A 12,069-nucleotide genomic window follows, 5' to 3' on the forward strand; every position below is an offset into this window, starting at 1 on the left:
AAAAAGGAAATTAATAGTAATCAATCAAAAATTGGATATGAATTTTTGTCGAAGTTTCATGATCCAGGGACCCCAAAAAACAAAAAAAAAAAGTGGGTGCAGGGGTAATGTTCGTACCTATATACGTGTGTTGGCGTGTTTAAACCTTAATAACTTTTGGCTGGATAAACCGATTTTAATGAAATTTTGTACAAATACTTGTGTATATTTCGGATATATACTGATGAAATTTTAGGTTGAATTTCTCTAGGGAGTAGTGGCTAATTTTTTTTTGGGTCAATTTTCTTTCAATTTTGTATACATAACCCCACTTTATATTAAGCTAAGTATATTCATATGTGTTTATTTTACCATTTAAACAAAAGATGTTGCCCCAAAAAATCCTCTTTACCCAAAAATCAAAAATCTTTTTTTTTATTTTATTTTTTAACCGATTTTTTATTTTTACTATCTTCCTAGGCATAGTAGTAGCGTAATCGCGTCAAGAAAATAATATTTTCAGGGAAATATTTGGGTTGGGACCGATCAGTGTTTAAAAATATATTTTTTTTGTATTTAAAAAAAATATTATTTGGTTTATTTTAATTTTTAATAATATTAAAGGTTAAATAACACAATTTTAGTAATAATATTACAATAAGATATCATCATAATTCACCCTTCCACCCCCAAAAAATAAATTTAGATAATTTTTTTTATTGGTTGTTTATTTTTTAGTTGTTTTTTTTTTTTTTAATTTCTTCCATTTAACATATTAAAAGTAGAAAAATCAAAAAAATTTCTTTGATGGAGGTGGGAAACCAGAAAATGCTTTTAAAAAACCAAATTTTTAAACTTTTTAAAACTTTGTTTGGTTTTTTTTTAAACATATAAAGATAATTTTACAAAAAAAAAACTTTATCATATTTTAACTACGCACCCCAAAAAAGAAATATTAGTTATCTTTTTTCATGTAACATTATTTTTTAACTAATAGTAGAAAGAAGAATAAAGAAAGGCAAACTGACATACAAGGCATTTATAGATTAGAAAAAGGCATTTGATAACGTAGATTGAAATTAAATGTTTAGCATTTTAAAAAGTTTAAGGTTCAGATATAGAAATAGAAGATCTAACGTTTTCAAGAACCAAACTGCAATAGTAATAATCAAAGAGCATAAGAAAGAAGCAGTAATAAAAAAGGGAGTCAGACAAGGATGTTCCCTATCCCCGTTACTTTTTAATCGTTACATAGAACTAGCAGGTAATCATGTTAAAAAAACAATTTAGATTCGGAGTAACAGTACAAGGTGAAAATACAAAGATGCTACGATTTGCTAATGATATAGTAATTCTAGCCGAGAGTAAAAAGGATTTAGAAGAAACAATGAACGGCATGGATGAAGTCGTAAGTAAGAACTTCCGCATGAAAGTAAACAAGAACAAAACGAAAATAATGAAATGTAGTAGAAATAACAAAGATGGACCACTGAATATGAAAATAAGAGAAGAAAAGATTATGGAGGTAGAAGAACTTTGTTATTTGGGAAGTAGAATTACTAAAGATGGACGAAGCAGGAGCGATATAAATTACCGTATAGCACAAACGAAATTTCATTCAGAAATATAAGTCGCTTACATGAAAACTTAATTTAAACGTCAGGAAAAGATTTTTGAAAGTATATATTTGGAGCGTCACTTTATATGGAAGTGAAACTTAGACGATCGGAGCATCTGAGAAGAAAAGATGAGAAGCTTTTGAAATGCGGTGCTATAGGAGAATGTTAAAAATCAGACGGGTGGATAAAGTGACAAATAAAGAGGTATTGCGGCAAATAGATGAAGAAAGAAGCATTTGGAAAAATATAGTTAAATGCAGAGACAGACTTATAGGCCACATATTAAGGCATCCTGAAATAGTCGCTTTAATATTGGAATATTGGAGAGACAGGTAGATGGGAAAAATTGTGCATTCAGGCAAGGTTTTAGATTATTTAAAACAAAAGGTATGTAGGAAGTATACTGAAATGAAACATCTGGCACTGGATACGGAATCTTGGAGAGCTGCATCAAACCAGTCAAATGACTGAAGCCAAAAAAATTACATAAGAATAAATCATAGGAAATTTTTATATTAGAATTGCAACATAACATTTCTTTTAATTTCATCTGTAATCCCAAAATAAACGTTTTTGAGTGGAGTTTTATGTACATACGAATGTATGTTGGCCTTTTTGAGGCTTAATAACTCGACACTCGGGAAGAGTTTTCTCAAATTTGGTAAGAAGATGCCTTCCTTAAGATGTAGTCAGGGTGATCTATTATATTAAATTTTTACAAAAATTAGAAAAGGGGGTGGGGGTGTTTTGGGCAAAATAAAATCTTAAAATTTTACTGGAGTTTTATATAAAAAAAATTTCTTACCAAAGTTTAAGCCATTTTAATCAGGATAAAAAAATTATCCAAATTTTTATGTTTAATATTCATCCCCAACCCCCAAAAAAAATGACTTGAAAAATTTTTTTCCCCTAGATAATGAGTTAATGGAATATTTTCATTTGAATTTTTTTTATATCGATGTACCTTTAAATTACTAAAAACATTTCCCCCCCCCCCCCCGGTTCAATTCGTAAAATTATGTGGCACCACATATTTAAAAAATTTTTTAAATTCAAAAAAAGTTTGTTTTTTAATAGTTAAAGAGATAAAGTATTATACCTCAATGTATAATACCCATACATTTAAAAAAAATGAAAGAATCGATCTTTCATTATTCTAAAATATCTGAAAAGTGATCAAACATTTTTATCACCATTCTAAAAGGTGATAAGTTGAACTTATTTAAAAATATGATTTTTATTTTTTCAAAATTTTTGAACAATTTCTTTTTCAAATTTAGTATTGGGATATATTCTTTAACATTAATTTAAGAATGAAAATCACCGTACCTAGTATTAATGTTGACTACATAGAGAAACGTTTTTAAAAAAATTGCATCCTGTCGGATGAGACGTAAGAATTTTGTTTTTTTATTATTTTTTTTTTTTAATAACTTTTAATAAATCTTTTCTTTTTTTTCAAGTTGTCGCAAACCGGTTTTTAACAGTTGATTTTTGAAGTCGAAAGTTTCCAAGTTCAAATCCTAGTAAAATTTAATTACTTTTATACAGATTTGAATATTAGACTGTCGATACCGTTGTACTTTAGTGGTTAGGGTTCAATTAATTAAACGTCTCAGGAATGGTCGGCGTGAGTCTATACAAGACCTCATTTACATGTCATCCGTATCCTCTTCTCATTGGGCCATGGTTTAGGAAGGGGAATTGCTTATTTTTCACTTCTTCCTTTTTTGCTGTTTAGCCTCCGGTAACTACCGTTTAGATAATTCATCAGAGGATGATATGTATGAGTGTAAATGAAGTGTAGTCTTGTACATTCTCAGTTCGACCATTCCTGAGATGTGTGGTTAATTGAAACCCAACCACCAAAGAACACCGGTATCCACGATCTAGTATTCAAATCCGTGTAAAAATAACTGGCTTTACTAGGATTTGAACGCTGTTCAAATCAGCTCAACTTCCAAATCAGCTGATTTGGGAAGACGCGTTAACCACTAGACCAACCCGGTGGGTTGCTTATTTTTCACTAGTTGGATAGCAACATAAGGAAAATAAAAATAAAATAAACAAAAAAATGATTTATATTTAAGGATGGAAATAAAAAAGATTTTCAATAATCAAGGTTTATTTACAGTTGTTTCTATTAAGTATTTTATTTGTCTAAACAGTTTAGTTTTAAAAGGATATTTTTGAATGAAACTTTTGATGGTAGAGTTGTTTTATAGAGATATACAGTTCTAGAAAGAAAAGTAAGAGTTAAAAGATTTGTGGTTTGGTATTTGAGAGAGATAAAATGAGAGAGAGTAAAGTAGGTTGGGAATTTAGGTTAACACCCGTAGATTCACAAATTGGAAATTCAATAGAAACAAACGTATAATAATTGACCTAGCATACAGATTAAAAGCAAGAATAAAGTGAAATAAAATAATAATAATAATAATAATAAATAAAATAAATATGTTTGTAAATATATAAATTAATTTATAACTGTAATTTTTAATGAAAAGAATTGTTTTATAAATTTACTTTAAATAAGGTGTTTCTTTTTTTAATATTCTAATCAAACCAGTTTAACAATAAATAAAAAAGAAATAATTATAAATAATTAAAATTTAAATACACATAACAAATAATCTATAATAAAACAAAAATAAATTTTATGATCGATTTAACAACACTATATATTTAAATATATAATTTTTATAAATATAAAATTAAATTAATAAAAGAAAAATAATATTTTTATTTTTATTTCATATATAAAAAAAAAAAAATCAAAATATTTACAACACGGAAAATATTTAACTGTAAATTTGTGTCAAACGCGTGTTGAAAATTGAATAAAAAAGATTTTTCAACTAAATGGCTATATATAGTACAAACGTTTTGTTCAAAGTTTAAAAAAAAAACATCAAAAGGTTTTATACAATATAGCATGTAAATCAAAGTAGTACAGAATAACATTACCAAAAAAAAAAAAATATATATATATAACATTAAAAAAAAAGTTGTAAATAGCATCTGAAAAATTTAGTAGCCTTACGCGGCGATCCAGTATTATTGTAAGTTGATTTGTTTTTTTTTATTTTTTTAGATGGTGTCGTTCGCATGGTGTTTGTAATGTGTAGTAGTATTACAGAGTTCGCTGTTGTGTGATGTACGTAGAGAACGGGAAAGTGTAGGCCTGTTGTTATATTTTTCCATTCTCTCATATTCTTTGCATCGGCATCGTATTGATTTGAAAGTCGTAAATTTCATTCCTGGGCTGTGTTTTGTGTGTATATATATATATATATATATAAAGTATCGGGGTGAGGGGGGTAAAAATTTAAAGGGATGAAGTTTTGTAGTGTGAGTACGCGCGCGGGGGTAACTAGATGCGAGGGATGGAATAGGTTTGGCGCGAGCAAGCGAGTGTACCGATCCTCTCTTTGCTGTATGGTTGTGTCGGACTGGGGGTTGTAGGGGGTTAGGAAACGTTCAGATGGAATACCGAGCGAGGGGGAGTTGATGTTGTAGAGGTAGCGGAAGGGGAAAATTCGAGTGGGATGAAAGTTGAATAACAACATTGTTCACTATTTACAGTAGTGTGTTAAAACGAATTAAATTTTTTAGTGAGACATGCGCAGTTGAAAAGTTTGAAGGGTGCGGACGAATTTAATGATTTTTTCTCTCTCCTCCCCTTTTTGTACGAGGGGTAGGAGGGTGAAGAGGGGGTAGTGCGAATTGAGGGGAGAGAATCAGTCTCATTAAAGTGTACGAATATGCAATTTCGCTCCCCTACTTTAGTTTATTGCGAGTCATCTTTTGCCCGGGTGAGTAGTGCTTTTTCTCTTATGCCGTGTAAAAACCGGTCAACTATTGTTCGTACAGTTCAAAAATATTCAAAATCGTTCAAAAAAGATAGGTTAGATTGTATATAAACAGTGTGTAAGATTCCCCGTTTGGTACACGCTTAGTTCGAGTGTTTTGTCGCGGATATTTTCCCATATTGCGCACTTTTCATTTTCTTTATGAAGATCGGCGCCATTTTTATAACAGAGCCGCCCTCTTAACAAAACAGTTACTTCCGCTACCGTACAATACAAATAATTTATTAAATTAAATTTATCGTATAAATTATCCGTTAATTTGTTGAAACACTCACTAAAAATGGCACGCAAAACATATCAAAATTAAACAAAACAAAAGTGTTGATATGTCTGTAAAATTTAGTTCAAATGTTTACAACTCGTCAAATTCAAATCCGGCGCCTTATAAAGAAACATCGTTATACAGTGCGTAGATTGAAGTCCGCGCATGCCGGGTCCAACCTTGTCAAAAGCGTCTAAAATGGCCAAGAAAGAAAATGCTGTGATCTTAATTTAGGAACTTATATTTTTTTATTTTTTGTGCTATTATACCAAAGTTAAAATTTTTAAACTTCCATACAATAAGGTAAGACTGCATACTGTTTTATTTTGCGTTATTATTTTATTATTTAACGCTAATACCGGCAAACTTTTAAAATGTAAACAAAATACATGTTGTACGATCACCGACAGTATGTTGGGTTATGGTTAGGTATGTTAACGATTGTAAAAATGAAGTATAGTAAAGCCAAGGTTGTTGTTGTTATTTTACTTTTTAAGATTTTTTAAATTATCTCATAATTATTTGATTGCTTTTTATCAATTTGTTATCTCTTGTAGTACTTTTTTTTAAATAGATTCGTTGTTAGAAATGAGGTGTTTGGTTTTTATAATTTAACTACTCTGTGTAGTCTGCTAACAATATTAGGTTAAACCATACAAAGGTAATCATAATTTAAAATGTTATTAAGTATAATATGTGTTAAAACTATTTAAAAATAATTATTGTTTTTATTTTTTACTTAAATTTTGTTTAATATAATTTCTTTAAAAAAGTTTAAACAAAAATTCAAACTTTATCAATTGGTTTAACAGCAGTAAAATTTCTTTAAAGAAAATTTACATAACCTATCATTCTTTTTGATTAAAGGTTGATTGTTTTTTTACATTTTAATTGTTTTTATGGATATTGTTCATAAAGTTTAATTTTTCTTTTTATCAGTAGCAGTGTTATCAAAAGTTCTGTTGTGTTAAAAAATTATTACCTCAATTTTTTATTAGATCTTTACATTTTCCCAGTGTTTTATATTTTCCCAATTATTTTAAATAATATTCTTCTAAAATAGTTGGCCTGAAAATATTTTTAAAATATGAATTATTTACAATATAGTAAAATATATTTCAAGTTAACCTGAAAAAAATTATATTCCCTTAATTTTATTAATTATGATTCAAAGCCTAACTTAACTAAAAATGTGTTATGATTACGAAATTTTTTCAAGTGCTATATATGCTAAATTTTGTTAGTTTTTAATTTGAAAAAGCTTTTTTTTAATACAGTTATCAATTTTAAACACATAATTATTATACATTTTACTTCTTACTGATAATCTTTATTTAAAGCCTACAGCTATTATAAATTAAATTATTAATTTGTTTTTAATTTTAAGTATTTCTTTTAACCAGTTTTTGTTGACTTTTTATATATTAAATTATGTAGTTTTATTTTGATCAACCTTGTTACCAGTTGTTATTTACTAAATATGTAAAAATATAGTTGATTTTAAATTCATTACATTTCAAAAGTAAATAAAAATTTCTTTAAAAAGTATCAGTATGTATCTATGCTTTGTCCAACCAAATTATTTATTTTTAAATTTAAATGAATTCATGTTTTGTAAACAGGTTATTGAGTTTCAATCAAAATTCTTTTGATGTATTAATTCCAATTAGGATTATATTTTTGTAAAGTATTTTTTCTCTACGTTTTTTATTTTCATTATTTCATTCATTTATGAAAGTATTTATTTTCTAATTATATTTGGTAATTTGGATAAATTTATGAGACTACAAATGACAGCAATACCTTTTCATAGAAGAAATTAGTTTTTTATATTAATTTAACATTTGTTTCATTAAAAAATATATATAAACGTTTTTTATGTACTAATATTTTATTAAAAAAAAGTAAATCCTTTTAAGGTGATCTACCCAAACTGAAAATGTAAAACAGATATTTTATTTGCATCAAAACATTTATTTGCAGCTAAAAATAATAAAAACATTTTAATCTTTACATATTTACATCTTAAAGAGATTGTAATATCATATATATATCTTTTTTTTCATAGTTTCAATTTATAAACTATTCTACATATTTTTTCTCCAAACTAGTATAGTTTCTTGACAAGATTCTTTCTCAAATTTCTCTTATTTTAAACAGCTTTGACCTAACCAAATTTCACTTTCTATAAAATGTCAGTTCTAATAAGTGGGTGCAGCTAATGTTTCTAATCTTTGTTGATTTATAAAAACCTGTTGATAAATATAGTTCTGACAATAGAGGTTATACTTCTTAAAATGTTCCAGTTACAAAACTATTAAGGGACACAGTTTATTGTTATTATTCAAAACCCAATAAAAGCCTCATATATGGATTTTATCATCGTTATCAACTCCATGTTTTGCTGTATTCCTCACATGTATTAATTTATATATATATTTGTTATAGTGGGACATTAATTATATGTCAGGAGTTAGTACCACAGTTTTTTATTGTTCATAAAAATTGTAAAAGATAGAAGAGTTGTGTTTTCTAAAATATTACATATATAGATATAAGTAATTAAATATCTTATTCTGATCAGTACATAATAGCACATTATATAGATCATGTAGGAATAGGAAGATGTGCTACTCCATTTTTAATAAAGGAACTAGTCCCAGCATTTACTTCGATAGTCTAAGGAAAACTGTGATGAAATCTTGATCAGAGCAGCATCAGAAAAACACAATTAATACTGTTATAAATAATAGATGTAATTAAAATCCGTGTTATTTATTTAAAATATAGATTTTTAACTAATTTTTAATAACTAAAAAATAATTTACAATTCAGAAGGCATTGCTAAAAATTATTTGAGCTCATATTTGAACAAATGTGTTATATTTATTAAACAGGATGCAGAATATTAAGGTTTTATTAATTAGGATTACTTAAAATTTATCGACAGCAATGTTGTTTCTGTAAAAAAAAATTTTTAATTGTATTTAAAATAAATTGTTAAATTATTTTAAATGGTTCGGTAATTTATTAAAGACGGCAATGAAAGTATAATACAGTGCTTTCTTGTAGGCCAAAGTACATGTTTAGAAATAAAACTACAGTTTGTTGTTAGTATGTTTGATTGATTTAGTGGATACTGTTATTTTTTTATTATTTATTTTTTTAAGAATAAGACTTATTAGCAAAGATTGTAAAAATTCATAAATGCAAACAAATGGGTAAATTAATGTATTTAATTTTCTAGTTATCTGTCTATATGATTCATACTTGTGCCAGATTTTTGTACCTTGAAAACTCATTTTGACATTTCAAGAGAGTTCCAAGAGTTGATATTGTACTTAAATCACTTTTTTAAATAAATAATTAATAATGATGACAAGTTAAGCGTTTTGTTAAGATGCTTAAAGGTTATAATAACAAATTTGTATTATACAACAAAACTAATTCAATGTAACATGCATTATTGTAGTAATTTGGTATAACAAGAAAAAACATCTAAAAGGACCAGTTGTAGAATGGAATTTTTAGAACTAACAAAAAGAAAACAAATATATAAGTTATTTCCTAAAAGTTACGCTATATTCACTTTTTTTTTATAATTTTCTAAATATCCATATTAATAATTTGTTAACTTGTCATATTTTTAAAATTATTTAAATTAATTTTTATATAGATATAAAGTAAGTTAAGTTTGTGATATAAAAAAAAAAAAATTTAATGTTTTTTTTAATTGATATTGAAGTAAAACTGAATTGTTGCAATGAGATTTGCTTAGATAAAAAAAAAAATTGTTAAGAAATAAAGTAAGATCGTAATTTATTTTTTAAGGTAATTATGAAAGAAGTTATTAAATTTCAAACTTATCAGCAAAGATATATTATGACTTGTACAGGGAGAATATATTCCAGTGTAGTACACTAGTTCGTATAGTATGACATGATGGTAGTGTGGGTGGGCAATCACTGCTGGGAGAGGTTTTTTATTTGGCCCTGGAGGTCAACAGGTGACTTACAGATAAACAAGGTTTTATTGTTGTAGAAAATATTTCATCTTCTTATTATTTGTTATAATATTATCACCTAAGTATTAAGATTCATTGTATGTGTTTTTATTGAACTGTTTCTGGAGTACGTGCATGTACTCCTCCAGTATGTCATAATTCAATCACAATTTTTTTTTTTTTAATGTAATGTATTCTATAGGGGGTTATGAATATTATATTCTGAGTATTAATCTATAATAATAATTATTATTTTATTACATTTGTGTTAAAAAAATGGGATTTTTTAAAATTTGAAATGATGATTAGCTCTTTAACTTCAAGTTTATATATGAAAATTTGATTGTAGAACATCTTTTCCGGTACTGCGTTGCTTAGATGTCATTAATATACCTTTTCTTGAATGTAGGTTGTGTTTTATTTTGTTTTTGGTTTTTTTTTTTTTTTTTTTAATAATTTAGCTCATTTGATATCTGTGTCGTGTTTTTGTTTATTATCTATTATTATAAATTTAATCAAGTAATAACTATTATTAAGTAATTAATTAAGGAAAAGACAATTATTTAATTAAATAATATTTGTATGTGCGTGTGTAGGTGTATGACTGTTAAATAGCCAGTAAATACGGAAACTTTATGTAAATATATATTCGTTTCCTGTCTGTAGGAGTAAATAAAAATTATGTATCTTGTTTTAGCTGAAGGTGGTTTAAATGTTACTAGTATTTTCTTTTTCTTTTTTTATCTTATGTTAAACTTCTTGAGGGAGTGGTAAATATCATTTCAGCTTTTCTTATCGAAGTTTCTGGTTTCAATTACCAGTCAACTTTGGCGTTCTCATACTCTACAAACTCCATTCATTTTTATTTTAATTTTTTTTTTTTGGGTTTTAATTTTAAAATTAATTGATTAGAATTTTTTTTTACTTTGTTAGGTAATTATTAAATATACAAACTGAAAAATTATTTTATTGTCAGTTGTTTTTTTTTTTTTTTTTTTTTTTTTTTTTTTTTTTTTTTTTTTTTTTTAACAACCCTTTTAGAGGGTGTGATAAATCAACTTTGGCTATGCTTCCTTTGTGCGCTCACATTTCTTTCATCCTTCAAGAGTATCATTTCTTCTCTTGTTGTATCCATTGGTTGATTTTATCCTTTCCTGAAAACCTGTTTTCTAAATTACCTCTCCAAAAAAGTATCCAAATTACAGTTTTAATATTATGCTATTATATATATATATATATATATATATATATATATATTTTTTTTTTTTTCTTAAGGAAAGATATGGGGTCTTATTGGTTGTATATCACTACTTCTAGCTTATGTATTTTTTAATTGACCAACTTCTCTTCATTTTATTGTATTTTTTTTTTGTCTTTTGTAATATGAGACAAGATTTCATTTTTCAGATTCGACTAGATATTTAACATTTTTTTGGTCATCAGAATAAATAATTGTAATTTCCAACCAAATTTGTTTTGTTGTAAGTAATAAATTAAAATTTTTGTTCAATTTTATAATAATTTTTTCATTTATTGATTTATTTTTTTAAATATTTTTCTCAAAATTTAATTCCCTGTAGAAGTGGTAGTTGTATAGCAAATAAAATTCAGTAATAAGTATTTATTGAAAAAATTTACAACACATGGAAATGTAAAAAGTTTCGATTTGTATTGTATTTATTGGTACCAATCAAATATGGTATGTGAACTGCGGACGTTTAAACTTGATGAAAATATTTTTTTTAACTTTATAGCTATTCGAATGAATTATTTTTTTAAATTACAGTTTCTGCTGAACCAATTTTTTTTTCTGTAGAATATTTTTTTAATTAATTGATATCATTGTGATGTCATAATTATTCCTTGTGCTAAATCATACATAATATTCATCACATTTACATTTAAATATATTCTAAATCTCGCTGGTTTTTTTTTTGTCATGATTTCACTGTTTTTTATTTATTTATTTATTTTTTTAACCTCGGAGACCACCGTTAGGTATTGCTTCAGAGGATGAAATGAATGATTTGTAGTGTGTATGAAAACGCCATGCCTAATTGGGATTCGAACCCAGGAACTCCGGATGAAAGGCTGAGATGTTACCACTTGCGCCACGTAGGCTGGCACAATATATATTTATTTATATTCTTTAAAAATAACTATTTCCGTCATATCGGGCAACACAACTATTTACAAGTAACAACAGGATTTATTGACTTGAAATTAAATATAATATTTTGTTTCGTTGTTTTAATAAATAAATCAATCTTTTATTCTGATCGGTACATAGTAGATTATACGTAGATAATTTTGGCGATGGTAGTACATATGCAA

General features: G+C 26.4%; 1 protein-coding gene across 1 annotated transcript in view; it reads left to right on the forward strand.

Moving 5' to 3' along the window:
- Nucleotides 1-5,920: 5,920 nt before the first annotated feature.
- br (broad-complex core protein) overlaps nt 5,921-12,069 on the forward strand; it is a 191,159-nt gene continuing 185,010 nt past the window's right edge. The window contains exon 1 of the mRNA XM_075381351.1: nt 5,921-6,035. The gene's annotated coding sequence lies outside the window, so the exon portion shown is untranslated. The remainder of the gene's footprint in view (nt 6,036-12,069) is intronic.

This window comes from Lycorma delicatula, chromosome 13 (genome assembly GCF_047948215.1).
Source record: "Lycorma delicatula isolate Av1 chromosome 13, ASM4794821v1, whole genome shotgun sequence".
In the NCBI taxonomy this organism is placed as follows: Eukaryota; Metazoa; Arthropoda; class Insecta; order Hemiptera; family Fulgoridae; genus Lycorma; species Lycorma delicatula.